Raw genomic sequence first — 14,429 nt, 5'->3', positions numbered from 1 at the left:
GGACGGACAGCACAAACAGCCCCTGTGTAGCTTTGCGCGAAACTAAAAATGAAACAAAATTTACAGTCTCTATCAAAACCCCAGAGTAGTTATGATAAACTATCAAATAAATATACAAGAAAGTTACACGAGTGATCTTTTTCACGCAGCTGCGTATGAGCTTCTTATGACTGGCTCTTTCCGTGAGATTTTGTTTGTCAGATTCATACTTTAAAATTACATATAATTTTACGTTAAAGCAGATCTTGTTAAGCCTTCCAGTTTGGTGTTAATGAAAAGTTGGAACTTAGCTGTATTTCAGAACCTTTCTGAATAGAGTTTTCAGAGTTTTTCCCAATATATAGCACAGAAAAGGGGCTGCCTCAGAACGTTGCTGCATAAACATAAATTTTAAAGCGTTTGGAAACTTTAGATATTTAGGTTTTAACCCCTTTTATCTGCATTTGCTTGTTATGAGTTAGAAAAACGCAACACCAAACCTAGGAGAAAACGACAGTGAAACCACATTCATTCAGAGCGTGAAGGAGTCGTTGTCGCTGGAATTTGGTCACGATGCGAAGAATTTTTTTCTTGTACATTGAAAAGAAAATTCAAGGAAATGGATATTTTTTCCATTAGCTGACGTACGCAAAAATTTTAAAACATGACTGTGAGACGTGCATTCATAACAAACAGAGGAGGTACGTGGTTTTTGTTGTTGTTTGAGAATTAAACGGAAGGTGTCTCTACATTCGTAAAGTGGAAATGTTTATGTCAGCACGTGGTTGATAGTCACAGATGTTTAATGGATGGATGAGCTGTGCCAAAATTCATGAAGGATTTAGTTGCTCAACGATAACTCTGAAGGCTTATAACTCGTGATATGGACAGTAAATATGGCCAATTATGTCACTTCATGTTTTTGATTGGTTGTTGTAGAGTGATGGTTTCTAACTCGTGATATGGACAGTAAATATGGCCAATTATGTCACTTCGTGTTTTTGATTGGTTGTTGTAGAGTGATGGTTTCTAACTCGTGATATGGACAGTAAATATGGCCAATTATGTCACTTCGTGTTTTTGATTGGTTGTTGTAGAGTGATGGTTTCTAACTCGTGATATGGACAGTAAATATGGCCAATTATGTCACTTCGTGTTTTTGATTGGTTGTTGTAGAGTGATGGTTTCTAACTCGTGATATAGACAGCCTATATAAAACACATTATGTCACTTTGTGTTTTTGAATGGTTGTTGTATATTATAGCCACGTTATATGCTGCCTTCACCGTGAGGAATCGAGCCCTGGATCTTAGCATTGTAAATCCATAAATTTACCACTGTGTTGCTGAGGAACATAGAACTTTATACTTAATAACAAATAGACGAACGTTAATGGTTTAAACTACATTGAATAATAATTGTTAGTGGACAAATAATCATAGATGTCGAAATGTTACAGGCTTACGCTATTTTAAAAAGTGTATTAGCAACAGAAAAGTGATAATTCAACAACACTTGCGGCTTCAATTCTTTAAACTTTCACAGCAGAAAATTTCTGTTCGTTATTGAGATATGTTTTAGATTTTATTCATGCTTTATCCTATCTACAGTGAATCTTAAAATATTTGGAAATAAATAGGTGCTTTGCGTGTAGAATGAGAAGGCTAATTGAAACTTTTGGTGTTGATGGTTCTTATCTAAACTATATGTACCCTCATCATCAAGGTGTGAAAATTCTGGACCGATTTCTTATAGATTAGTCCGAGTTGCGCCTGCTTAGTAGGAAGAACTGTCTTTGAAATGTCTACGACATCATTTTCTCGAAATGCACCTGCTTAATAGGTTTGGTTTGTTCCGAATTTCTCGCAAAGCTATACGAGGACTGTCTGCCCTAGCGGTCTCTAATTTAGCAGTGTAAGACTAGAGGGAAGGCAGCTAGTCATCACAACCACCCCCAACTTTTCGGCTACTCTTTTACCAATGAATAGTGAGATTGACTGCCTCATTTTAACACTTACATGGCTGAAAGGACGAACATGTTTGGTGTGACGAGGATTAGAATCTGCGACCCTCGGATTACGAATCGAGTGCCTTAACCACCTGACCTTGCCAGACCTACTTTATAGGAAGAACTGTCTTTATGATCCAGGATGTGTTTAGTTTCAAACTGTATTCATACTCCCACTCAAAGGCTAGCGAGACTTCTCGTGCCACACATGCTCAGGTACCAGATACGCATGTTCTAATGGGGGCTGTTTTCGACTAAGTAACCTCCTAGGCATGGCTATAGAAGTAATAATGAAAAAGCTTCTTCGGTGCAACGAATCTTCTTGGAATCACAAGGGGAACTTTTGAACTCCACAGAGGAACACGGGTGTTTGATACTCTTTATATTTCAGGTATTGGACCAGTTTGACTATCAATAAACATAAAAGATTTATGAGTAGACTTTATGGTGTACAAAGGAACCGAGATGAACAGACTAGTTCCAAAGTTTAAAAATGCTTTAGTTTTTTGTTGTTTTTTTGCTAGATAACAGTAGATAAGTATTTAGGACTACAAAAAAAGAGTATAAGGCCTAACACGTGATACAACTAGCACGTGATACAGCTTCAACACGCTCATCAATTCCAGATCATAACGTGTATACGAGTGACATTTGAACTCGTTATTCGCTTCATTAACCGAACAAAGTCTCTCTGACGATTGGTTATTCTAGCTGGCTGGCTACCTTTGTTTTGGTCAAAAGTTCAAAAGTAAGGAAGGTTATAGTAAGCAAGTAAACCGTGCAGAGATAGGCTACTTCTAACACGGACAAGCAAGTAAACCATGCAGAGATAAGCTACTTCTAACACAGGTAAGCAAATAAACCATGCAGAGATAAGCTACTTCTAACACAGGTAAGCAAATAAACCATGCAGAGATAAGCTACTTCTGGCACAGGTAAGCAAATAAACCATGCAGAGATAAGCTACTTCTAACACAGGTAAGCAAAAGCAACCGTGAAGTTTTAAATTAGATTGAACACATTGAAGTGGAAACATTGAACTTTAAACCAGTTTGAACAGTGTGTTTTTCTTATGGCAAAGTAACATCGGATTATCTGCTGTATCCACTGAGGGGAATGGAACCTCTTATTATGACGTTGTAAACCAATTTAAGTAAAACCTGAAAGTAGGGAAAAGCAGTCCTATTGTCAGATGGACAGTTTTTAAATTCAATCAAAACGAAATCTAGCTTGTAGATATGAAAATCTTAAGAAAGCATTGATATGAAAATACACAACGAAATAACCTCTATTATGCAAAATATACGTTTGTTGTATCGCAAAGAAATGTTATTATAACACCTACTCGTATCTACGAAAAAACAAAAACTGCAAAAAAATATATATATATAGTAAAAAGAATTTACACCGGTACTGAAAACAAAAACAAGTAAAAATATACACACGTTTACGTCTGAGAACTCAGAAATAAGAATACAAGAAAGTATCCAATAAAGTTTCAGAAAGAGAAAAATAAGTTTTGTAATTATATTTGTAAGGACACAAAATAGGAGGAGAAATAAAGCAGACAAGGAAAAAAATACATTTGAGGATTTTACAAATGAGGGTTTCAACGTTCTCCAATTGGATTTAAAGAAAAGCAGTAGAAAGAAACTAATTAACCCAGCTTCAGTTGGGAAGCGCAGTCGTTCCAATCGATTACACAATAGTGAAGAAATTGAAAATATAACAATGCTTGTAGCTAGATTACCTAATCACATGCATCGGCACGTTCTACTCTAGTGTCGTATGTAGTTTTAGGACACGTAGTTTGTGAATCTAGCAATCAGCATGCACTGAGATTATATATATACGTATATATTTTTGCTGTTATGGAAACTAAAGTTTGAATACAGTAAACTTTTTTATTTCGATATAAAATCCACTTTTATCTTTTAGAAACGTCCGTGTAAGTTACTCGCTCATAAATTTAACTATTAGCCATTTTAAATACAAAAGGTATATACGATCACGTGTAAGAAATATGAGTCAGAAATCTGCTAAAAGTGAACTCATAAAAGCGGACGGTTTTATATTTTGTTGAATACCAGGATTGGCACCAATAACAACACAAAACAAGAGATGAAATTATTAATATTTATAATAATTAACAACATGTACAGTAATTTAAGTGTAATTATTAATCACCTACTAATATATTTTTACTTATTTAGTATTATTTATTACTAGTCTGGTTTATCCCACGTTTCAGTTCCTAACCTGGTGTCGTCTTTATGAAAGTCCTCTGGAAGACTATTTTTGTGCTGGTTGTTGTCGGGATTTGGTCTTGAGTCTTCGTGATAGACGAAACGGGTGTTGCTATCTGCTCGTATGGAGTTTCCTTGTGGAAATCTAATTTAAAACCGATAAACTAGTTAGTAATTAGTGTGTAATAATTACGTAAATAAGTAATTATAACATATTGTGTTGTTTGGAATTAAGCACAAAGTTACATAATGGGCTATCTGTGCTCTGCCCACCACGACTATCGAAACCCGGTTTTTAGCGGTGTGTGTCCCCAAACACAGCGTTGTGCCTGTGGTGGGCGATTGTTAATCAATAGAATTAGATTACGGATACTCATAGTTGATTGCCAACATTGAACCATAGGTACTTGCATAAAGTACCAAAACACAAACAGTTTTTGGGCCCGGCATGGCCAAGTGTGTTAAGGCGTTCGACTCGTAATCCGAGGGTCGCGGGTTTGAATCCCGATCGCACCAAACATGCTCGCCCTCCCAGCCGTGGGAGGACTGTAATGTTACGGGAAATCCCACTATTCGTTGGTAAAAAAGAGTAGCCCAAGAGTTGGCGGTGGGTGGTGATGACTAGCTGCCTTCCCTCTAGTCTTACACTGCTAAATTAGGGACGGCTAGCGCGAATTTCAAAAACAAACAGTTTCTAATTATATCAGTACTGAAACAATGTTTCAAACGAAATGAAGTAAATGTGTAGACAGACACATGGACGACTGCATATATATTGTATGATTCGTATGTCTTCTTAAACTACACTCGCTAGTGGTAGATAGTTTAGTTGGTGTGCGAGTTCATTTGGCCAATAACCATGAAGGTTTTATCATAATCTGTACATAAAACAGCAACTTGTTTGTCGCAGTTCTTCATCATTAGTTTCTCAAAATATCGTTCACATTATGAATTTTTCATTCCAGGTTCTGCCAACTCTTTGTCCTTTAAATGGCCATGAGTATGTTCAAATTGCAGGCGGCTGTTCTGTTGTAGAGGGAAGTTTTTATCCTTCAAAAGACCTTGAGTATACCCAGATCGCAGGCGACTGTTCTGTTGCAGGGGGATGTTTTTATCCTTCAAAAGACCTTGAGTATACCCAGATCGCAGGCGACTGTTCTGTTGCAGGGGGATGTTTTTATCCTTCAAAAGACCTTGAGTGTACTCAGATCGCATGCGACTGTTCTGTTGCAGGGGGATGTTTTTATCCTTCAAAAGACCTTGAGTATACTCAGATCGCAGGCGACTGTTCTGTTGCAGGGGGATGTTTTTATCCTTCAAAGACCTTGAGTGTACTCAGATCGCATGCGACTGTTCTGTTGCAGGGGATGTTTTATCCTTCAAAGACCTTGAGTGTACTCAGATCGCATGCGACTGTTCTGTTGCAGGGGGATGTTTTTATCCTTCAAAGACCTTGAGTGTACCCAGATCGCATGCGACTGTTCTGTTGCAGAGGGATGTTTTTATCCTTCAAAGACCTTGAGTGTACTCAGATCGCATGCGACTGTTCTGTTGCAGGGGGATGTTTTTATCCTTCAAAAGATCTTGAGTGTACCCAGATCGCAGGCGACTGTTCTGTTGCACTGATCCCACTTGAGTTTGAATATCTCGTTACTATTGAATAAGTTACACTACACGAGCGCTGATTGATCATGTACATGAGATATCCAAGAGTCCTCATCATTCAAGGTTTAGGTGTTGTCATATGATTCGATGTAGCGCTGTGTCGAATTAATAAATGTCTCATTTACTTTAACGGAACGGCAATTAACATGGACTGAGCGTAGCCTATTGGTCAGTGTGTTCGAACTGTGAATGTGTTTATGCACAAACGAGCTGCAAACGTAAGAGCCGCTGGTTCGCAATAAAAGTGACAGCCATATCCTACTTTTCGATCAGATATTTAGTAGACCAACAGTTGGAGATAAATATTGAAGGGTTATATCTCCACATAGGCTCACAATTAAAGACAATTACGCACAAGTGTAGCTTTTTGCGAGATTTCAAACAGTAATAAATAACAAATAACTTCAATAAATATCAAACATTTAATCATTCTTATTAATTTATTACTCTCTATAAACATATATTTGGCAGCAAAAATAATCAATTTAAAATTGATTTAAAAGTACGTATAAAAATATTTAAAAATTAAAATGATAAGATGGTCACAGGAATCATGACTAACCAAAAATATAACGAAACAACTTCTTTCAAAATAACCTGAAAAACACTTTCACAACAATTGTAACTGCTAAAGCATGTTTTCACAACCTTTGTATTCTTGCACCTTGTTGGACATTCAGCCAATCAATCAGATGTTCTCTCCGATTCTGCGGATCGACAACTAGAGTTTTTGTAGTTGTTCCCTACCCAGAATGGCAAGTTGGTTAGAACGCTCAATTCGTAATCTGAGGGTCACATGTTCGGTGGTAATGGGGATTCGAACCTGTGACCCTCAGATTACGAATCCCGCTATTCGTTGGTAAAAGAGTAGCCCAACATTTGGCTGTGGGTAGTGACGTCCAGCTGCCTTTTCTTTACTCTTGCACCGCTAAATTAAGGACGGCTAGCGCAGATAGCCCTCGGGTAGCTTTGCGCGAAATTGAACGCAAACAAACCGTTGTTCCCTTATTCCTCACCACATGTACCAATTTTCATAATTCAAGTCTCTCATCCTCAATACATTTTCTAGTGTCATTGAGTACGTGAATCTCTTCCTTCGAGTTTACCCATCAAAACTTTTGGCAACCTTCCCTCAAGTCTAATTATATGTTCCTAGCAGCAAGTTTTCGGTTTCCTATATATATCTGCCAGCTGTATTTTTGTCTTTGCACGTTCCGATATTTCCTCGTTGGGTTTTCTTTCTATGTAGCTAATGGTCATCATTCGTCTATAGCACCACATTACAAATTCTTCAAATTGTAGTTTTGTTTCAGCTCCAGGCCATAAAAGTTTAATAGTCTTAGCGTCACTATTCGTTAAACAGAGGAGGCTCCAAATAACCAAAGTATGTCAAGAATGTTCGGGAGGAACCTGATGGTGTTTCTTGTTTTTTTTTAGTTGATGAAGGTACAAAACTATTGTGTTATTATCTATGTCCAATGAATTGAATTTGCTTCATTTTGGGTCAGTTTATTCTTAGAAATTGTTCAGGATACATCATTTATACACCTCTTTGTATAAGTTAGGATATTTCAGATTAGGAAACGGTCACGTTATATCGTCATTAAACTTTCATGTAGGCCAGCTAGAACATGAAATATGAATTTACCTGTCCATTTTTAACACTATGGATTAGCCGTTTATAAATTATGACAAGGAATTTTCGTTAGTTCATGCATTCATGACGTCATTTCCTCCCAGAATGACCTTGTTTTCAGTGAAAGAATCTCAAACCTTTTAAGTTTATGTCTACATATAACTATTTCATAATAATTTGTGTACAATTTATAGTGAGACACGTATATTTATTTCTAAAACTTACTGGCACCGGGAAAAATAAATTTTATTCCTCTCAAAACGCTGAAAACGCACGAATGAACAAGAATCTAAAGCATAGGATAAGTTGGAGTAAATGCTTCCAACCTCCAATACACGTCGGTCAAATCGACCCACCGAAATCTGTACAAATTTCACGTAAGAAGAAAAACGGTTTTCATGGAAAGAAACAGTAAAATGAGAATCGACAGTCATACCAATAAAAATAACTACCTCATAGAGTTTTTATATTAAGATGATAAGTCAGTTTTTTATTATGAGATGAAAACTCCATAAATGATTAAATATGAGATTGTGATCAGCTTTCCCGTGGAAATGTTTTCAAGGAATTAAGACAATAACATTTGAATTCACACTAGCCATAATATTGAATCCGTACTTGTACATTGCCTGATGATAATCCACTTCTACTGGCTGAAACGATGCAATATTAATTAATTAAAACAATTTTACCGTACGGTTAACCATGACATCAAATTTAAGACATTACCTATAATCCGTTAGTTCTTTGTATAAATTGTCAATATTTTAATACACGGTATGGATGCTTTAAACATTGAACCATCAACAGTTTTGTTTTGGTAACTATTTATCCAGTTTTAATAAATGTTATTTAAACTAAGCTTGCTCAAGTTTTCTTTTCGTACTTATCTGCCTTCTACTGTTGTTTTCCCACCCTCTGGTTAACATACTGAGCACCAGATCGAGAGGTCCAGAGTTTTAAATTTGGTTGCGCTCAACACACTCTTCATTTCCAGAAGCAGCTGAATTATAAAAGTGAAAGTCAAACGTTCTTCTCGGTTTCAATAGCCTCGCAACTCCATCTTGTGGTGGGTGTTGCAGACTAATTATCTTCCCTTTGGTTAGTATTCCAATATCAATGATGACAACACCTGAACCTAAGAGGATTATGACCTGTTAGATTAGTGCTCAAATCTCTTAACAGTAGAATTATGGCCACGTTTTATAACATTCATGGTCTACACACCAGCACATATGTCCAGAATAATAACGTTTACTGAATGTTTATTCAGTAGTAAGTTTCTCATGTTCATAAAATATTTCAGTATCTAATATAAATATATTGGACAAGCTTTCATGTTCTCTCTTGGGGTAAACCTAGCGTGGCTTAGTAATTAGTGTGCCGGACGGTAAATTTGAAAGTCCACAGCTGTGTTCCGTTGCAGTGAAATCGTACTCAGTAATTTGGGGCTATGAGTGCGTTATAGGAGTGATGGTCAAACCCTATAATTCGATCGGAGTATCCCAAGAACTGACGAGAGGTAATGCTGAGTTGCTACCTTTAATCTGGGGTCTAGACTATCAATTCAAAACTGGGATGTGCAGACAGCTCTTAATGCAACTATGCATGAATATTCGGAACGAAAATCTGAAGCCATCTTTAGGCTATCTGATAAATCATAACAGTAAAGTTTTAAAAGAAGTGTAACAAATGCAAATGAACGACTCAATTACAAAAATAAAAACAGAACAGAATATATCATTAAAACAGTCGTAGAACACAATGCTATTTACTGGATCATAACAGCTGAGAAACATTTATAAAAACTTCTCCAAACAAGTTTGTAAATTTATGGAGACTTTCAACAGATAAGTTGGTAGCTCTTCTACAAATGTTATTATTATATTTTGCCCTTAATTTGGCCCCAATGATATAGAGGTATTTGTCTGTGGAGTTATACTGTTAGAAAGCGATTTTTGATACTCGTGATGGGCAGAGCACAGATAGCCCTTTCTGTAACTTTGTGCAAAATAAAAAAATCCATTTATTCTCGTTTTGAATTTAAAACAGGTAATTTGTCAAAGCTGTGTTAAAACTTAGAAATGACCCCCAATGACGTTATGGACTTTAAAATCAAAAACTATATTTATGTACAATTCAGTTTATTTTTGTTTCTTCTGGTTTCACAAGAAAGCTGGCAAATAATAGCAAATAACTGGAATTATGAAATCCCTAAAACTAGAAATTATCACTTAAAGCGGTTAACTCAATGTTAGATGATTAGGTGTTAGTGGAAATTTGGGGCGGGATAAGGTTTGGTTTGTTTTAAATTTCACGCAAAGCTACACGAGGGTTATCTGCACTAGCCGTCCCTAATTTAGCAGTGTAAGACTTAGAGGAAAGGCATCTAGTCATCACCACCTATTGCTAACTCTTGGACTACTCTCTTACCAAAGAATAGTAAGATTGACCGTCACATTGTAACGGCCCCACGGCTGAAAGGGCGAGCATGTTTAGTGTGACGGGGATTCTAACCCGCGACCCTCGGATTACTAGTCGAGTGCTTTACCCACTTGGTTATGCCAGGCCTGTGAGATAAGGACAACAAATATTGTTGCAGAAAAGGTTTAGCGAGTAAAGGGAAAAAAAACAAAACACAAAATTTCTTGTCTAGTACCTTTCAGACCCGCTGCCTGCTAGTACAGCGGTGAGTTTACGGATTTACCACGTTAAAATCAGCGGTTTGATTCCCCTCGGTGGGCTCCGCAGATAGCCTGATGTGGCTTTGCTATAAGAAAAACACACACACCTTTTCAGATCCTAACAACGTCACTGATGGGAATTATTCTCATTTTCCTTATTTTGAACTTGGGTATACAGATGATTAATTATTGTTAATTGAGAATTTTTTTAAACAAACATAGAAAGTGTGGAAAATTTTAAACATTAAATCAAGAGAAAGTACACCTGAATTTCAAATTAACAGTTTAGACTTACCACAGTTTACTTTCAGGCATGTGCAAGATCAAATTTTGGAACCCGTACCAATAAAAAAGGCTCTAAGATGAATTACCAACACCCTTTCAGTGCTTCTTTCCTCACGTTGGTTAATAAATCTCTTCTTCACGATTATAGTGAACGTGGGAGACGACACACACGGAGTATTCTTGCTCGTAGGAGAAGTAAACGAGTCTAGCCTAGTTTAGATCTGGAACAGTCTTTATTGTTCCACCAATCGTCTGGTGTTAGACGCCGCAACTAATTTAGTTGCTTAGCAACGCAGCAGGAGAGGTTGATTGAAAGCTTCAATCTTGCATGCATGGGCTTAAGACGAGTTAAAATAGTTGTACTGACGCCTATATTGTTACCTTTGTTTATCTCCTATTCAAAACAAACGTATCCCTCGGAGAAAGACAAATAACTGAGATGCCTTTGAGCAGGATATAACCAGAGTAAATCACACAGACATTTATTTCCCAACTCAACTATGTTTTAAATACTTCACTAGAGGGCGCACGACGTTTAAAGGTTAACAGTCGAAAAGATGCGCCTCATATGTAAGAGCAAGAATACGATATGAGTAATCAGTGATAATTAAGCTAGTTCATTGCCAGTCAGTTTTTGAGCTAAGCCGTGAGCTAATGAGTCTTCAGCAGAGCAATTCAGCTTGTAGCAACAGTTATCACGTCTGTTCTTCTGTTATTTAGTGAATTGTAGTTGTTTTTTGGCCGACTTGTTTTGTGAGGAAATTTTACAAATTAGGCGTACATCTTGAAGTTTATATTGAGCCATTCTATTTGTAGCTAAGCCTACATTTAATGGAAGAGTTTATGCTTAAAATTTTATTTACGAAATTAGACCTACAAATTGATGTGGTTGTAAGAAACGTTTCTGAGAAATACATTATTTTGTTATCATTACGGTGGGATGTACTTGGGATTATTATTACTAAATAATTAAATAATCCGTCAAACGATAGAAATCTGACATTAATTGCGCAAGAGTTGACAATGAGAAATGTTTACTAGCTGCCTTCTCTTTAGGTTATGACATTAAAATTAAGGACAACTTTGCGCGAAATTCAACAAAACACAAACTAAAGACTTTAATTTTGATTCGTCACCTGATTTTATTTCTCAAATAGAAAATCTCGGTACAAAAAAAAGAAAGGACGACTAACTCGTTTGTCACCTGCTGACTATGTGGTGGGTTTCACCTTATAAACTAAAGTGAATATTTTGTAATCCGCTGATTACGCTTTACATGGAACGCATTACTCTACCCTACTTAAGTAGGCATTATAATATATATGTTTAACTAAAGGATATAACGTATTGTACTATACCTGTTTAACTATTGAATATAATGGATCACATTATACTTGTTTCAGTATACAATATAATGGATCACATTATACTTGTTTCAGTATACAATATAACGGATTACATTATACTTGTTTCAGTATACAATATAACGGATTACATTATACTTGTTTCAGTATACAATATAACGGATTACACTATACCTACTAAAATATGCAACATAATAAAACTCTTGAACAATCTCAGTTAACATATTTTATTATAGTTGATGGGTTTTCTGTATCATAATTTAATATTTTGGTAATCAGTATTCAATAATGATAGTAAAGTACAACTTAATGTAGATATATGTGAAATAGGTATGTAAGACCCAATAGGTTTAATATTCTTGTAAAACGTTTCGAAGATTCTCAAGTTTACTTTGTTTGTTTTTTTCAATTACATCCTCGACGATCATGTTTCACGTGAATTTGTCAAGGTAAAATAAAAATAAAGCAACAAAAACAACGTTATTTTACGAGTATTCTATAATGTAGTGAAGCCACACTTTTTGTATGAAAACAAAAGTCCATATCGTTTTTAATAACCCAGTAAAATAACCGGTTTTCTTTAAAAGTTAGAATTCTTGAAGTTTTCTTAGAAAAAGATTAGGACCTTAAAAACTTTTAAGTACTTTAAGCAAACAATATATTTTTAGAAGAACACTTAGAATTATGGTCTGTGAATATCTTCGTCGTATTTGGGATAAAAAGTGCACATATGTGTATGAACAGACTATTAAAAACACTTGATAATAGAAGATGCAATGACGCATAAACCTGTCACGAAGTTTTAGCAACGAAAACTAGACGATAATACAGCAGAGATTTATCTAGAACATATCGTATGTAACTTTTTTAAAAAGTTATAAATGAACGTAAGGCTTAACAAATCATTTTTTAGCAGCAGGCACTGCCTATTAACTTCCTTCTGTTTAACATCAAGAACAACTACATCCGAACTTTACAGAACTCTGACTTGACGGTGTTTAGTCCACGTGGCTACAAAATGTCGTTTACTTTCAATATTCTAACTTCAAAATTGTAAATAACATAACCCATGTTTTAATATTAATTACTCACGCATACCATATATTAAAACGTGTGGTTTAGGATGGGGTATCGGCTGTCCCTTTACACTATTCCAAGCCATGGCACAGGATACGTCCTATCCAAAATTATCAGTGATAAGCGCAGCATTAAAAGACGTTTTCGTTTGACGTCAACTTCCGGTAACTTACTATCTACTGTCTTGCCAAACTGAGTCCTTTTGTGGCACTGGATACGTAAAACTGAAACCAAACTCGAGCAGTTCGTCAGATGACTTATCAGTTTAAACTCGATTTTTGGGTGGAAAGCACACATGAACTCCACTTTCGAGTCTCATATAAACTGGTTCTATCAGCTCCAAGCACAATTTGAGACATCAGACGGATAGATGAACGACTTTGCTTTAGATAAATAGATGATCGAACTATTCATCAGGTTTCCTGTATATAATTATGACTTCCAGGAACTTGTAGACTAAAAGATTTAGAGTGAGATAATCCATTTAATGTCCACAATTTTAGCAGAGTACCTATATTTGTAAAAAATATGATTTTTTAATTTAACACTAAAACAAATCGTATACAAAATATTCATATAATCAGTACACCGAGTTTCGTTTGTGTACTTACATTCAATTCACACGCGCAGCAATCGCGTGGAGAGCGTGTGCATGTGGCTCAGCAGCATGTCTGCGGACTTACAACGCTAAAAACCAGGTTTCGATACACGTGGTGGGCAGATCACAGATAGCCCATTAATTAGCTTTGTGCTTAATTCAAAACAACAATCTTGCGAAGATTACTGATTCGTAGCATTAAAGCTACCGCTAATATCTTACAGTTGACTTACACCACAACTACGACGACATATATTCAATTTTTCTAACTGAAAGCCTCGAAATTTTACTTTGTTTCTACAGAACGACAAACACAGAAGAAGCTTCTATCACTGTTGGGTTCCATCTCACAGTAATCAACTTATGATTGGTTCCATTAGAAACCCATTCGCCATTAAACAACTTATGATTGGCTTCAATCATATACCCATTCGCCAGTAATCAACTTCTGATTAGCTCGAACTACACACTCATTTACCAATAATCGACTTCTTATTGGAATATATTATTTTATTTTATAATCAACTATTAGTTCAGTTCAATTGATTGATTTCAAATTTTACATACCATTCAATTCAGTAATCACCTGATTGGTTTCCAACTGATAGCGCTCACCAAAACTAACTTTGACTCTTATTTTGTCTGTTATCGAAATTATTTAAAGGAACTTTTTTCCACACTTTTAAATTTTTTAATCTTTATCAAATAATTATATACATCTAATAACTTTATATAATAATTGCAAAGAAAAGAGCAAATAGCATAAAATGGTTGGTCGTATTGTTTGAAAAATACATTGCAAACTATATGAAATAAGAAAATGTGTGAGTGTGTTGTGTTTTGTTATTTAGCGGTAACGTAGAGTGCGAAACAACAAAATTGTAGAT

General features: G+C 35.8%; 1 protein-coding gene across 6 annotated transcripts in view; it reads right to left on the bottom strand.

The window, feature by feature from the left end:
• The window catches only part of LOC143237610 (poly(rC)-binding protein 3-like), a 52,757-nt gene extending 42,047 nt beyond the window's left edge, over nt 1–10,710 (bottom strand). For 3 of the 6 annotated variants that reach the window (XM_076477051.1, XM_076477058.1, XM_076477055.1), the window contains exons 1-2: nt 10,514–10,710; nt 4,247–4,378 (exon numbers count right to left, since the gene is read on the bottom strand). The gene's annotated coding sequence lies outside the window, so the exon portion shown is untranslated. Of the gene's footprint in view, nt 1–4,246; nt 4,379–10,193; nt 10,305–10,513 lie in introns of those variants that run through there. The other 3 variants (XM_076477052.1, XM_076477053.1, XM_076477054.1) reach the window with 3 other exon arrangements.
• Between the last annotated feature and the right edge of the window lie 3,719 nt (nt 10,711–14,429).

Source organism: Tachypleus tridentatus, chromosome 13, assembly GCF_004210375.1.
Source record: "Tachypleus tridentatus isolate NWPU-2018 chromosome 13, ASM421037v1, whole genome shotgun sequence".
NCBI classification, from domain to species: Eukaryota; Metazoa; Arthropoda; class Merostomata; order Xiphosura; family Limulidae; genus Tachypleus; species Tachypleus tridentatus.
The sequence above is the reverse complement of the archived record's forward strand: the minus strand, read 5'-3'. Positions and strand labels throughout refer to the sequence as shown.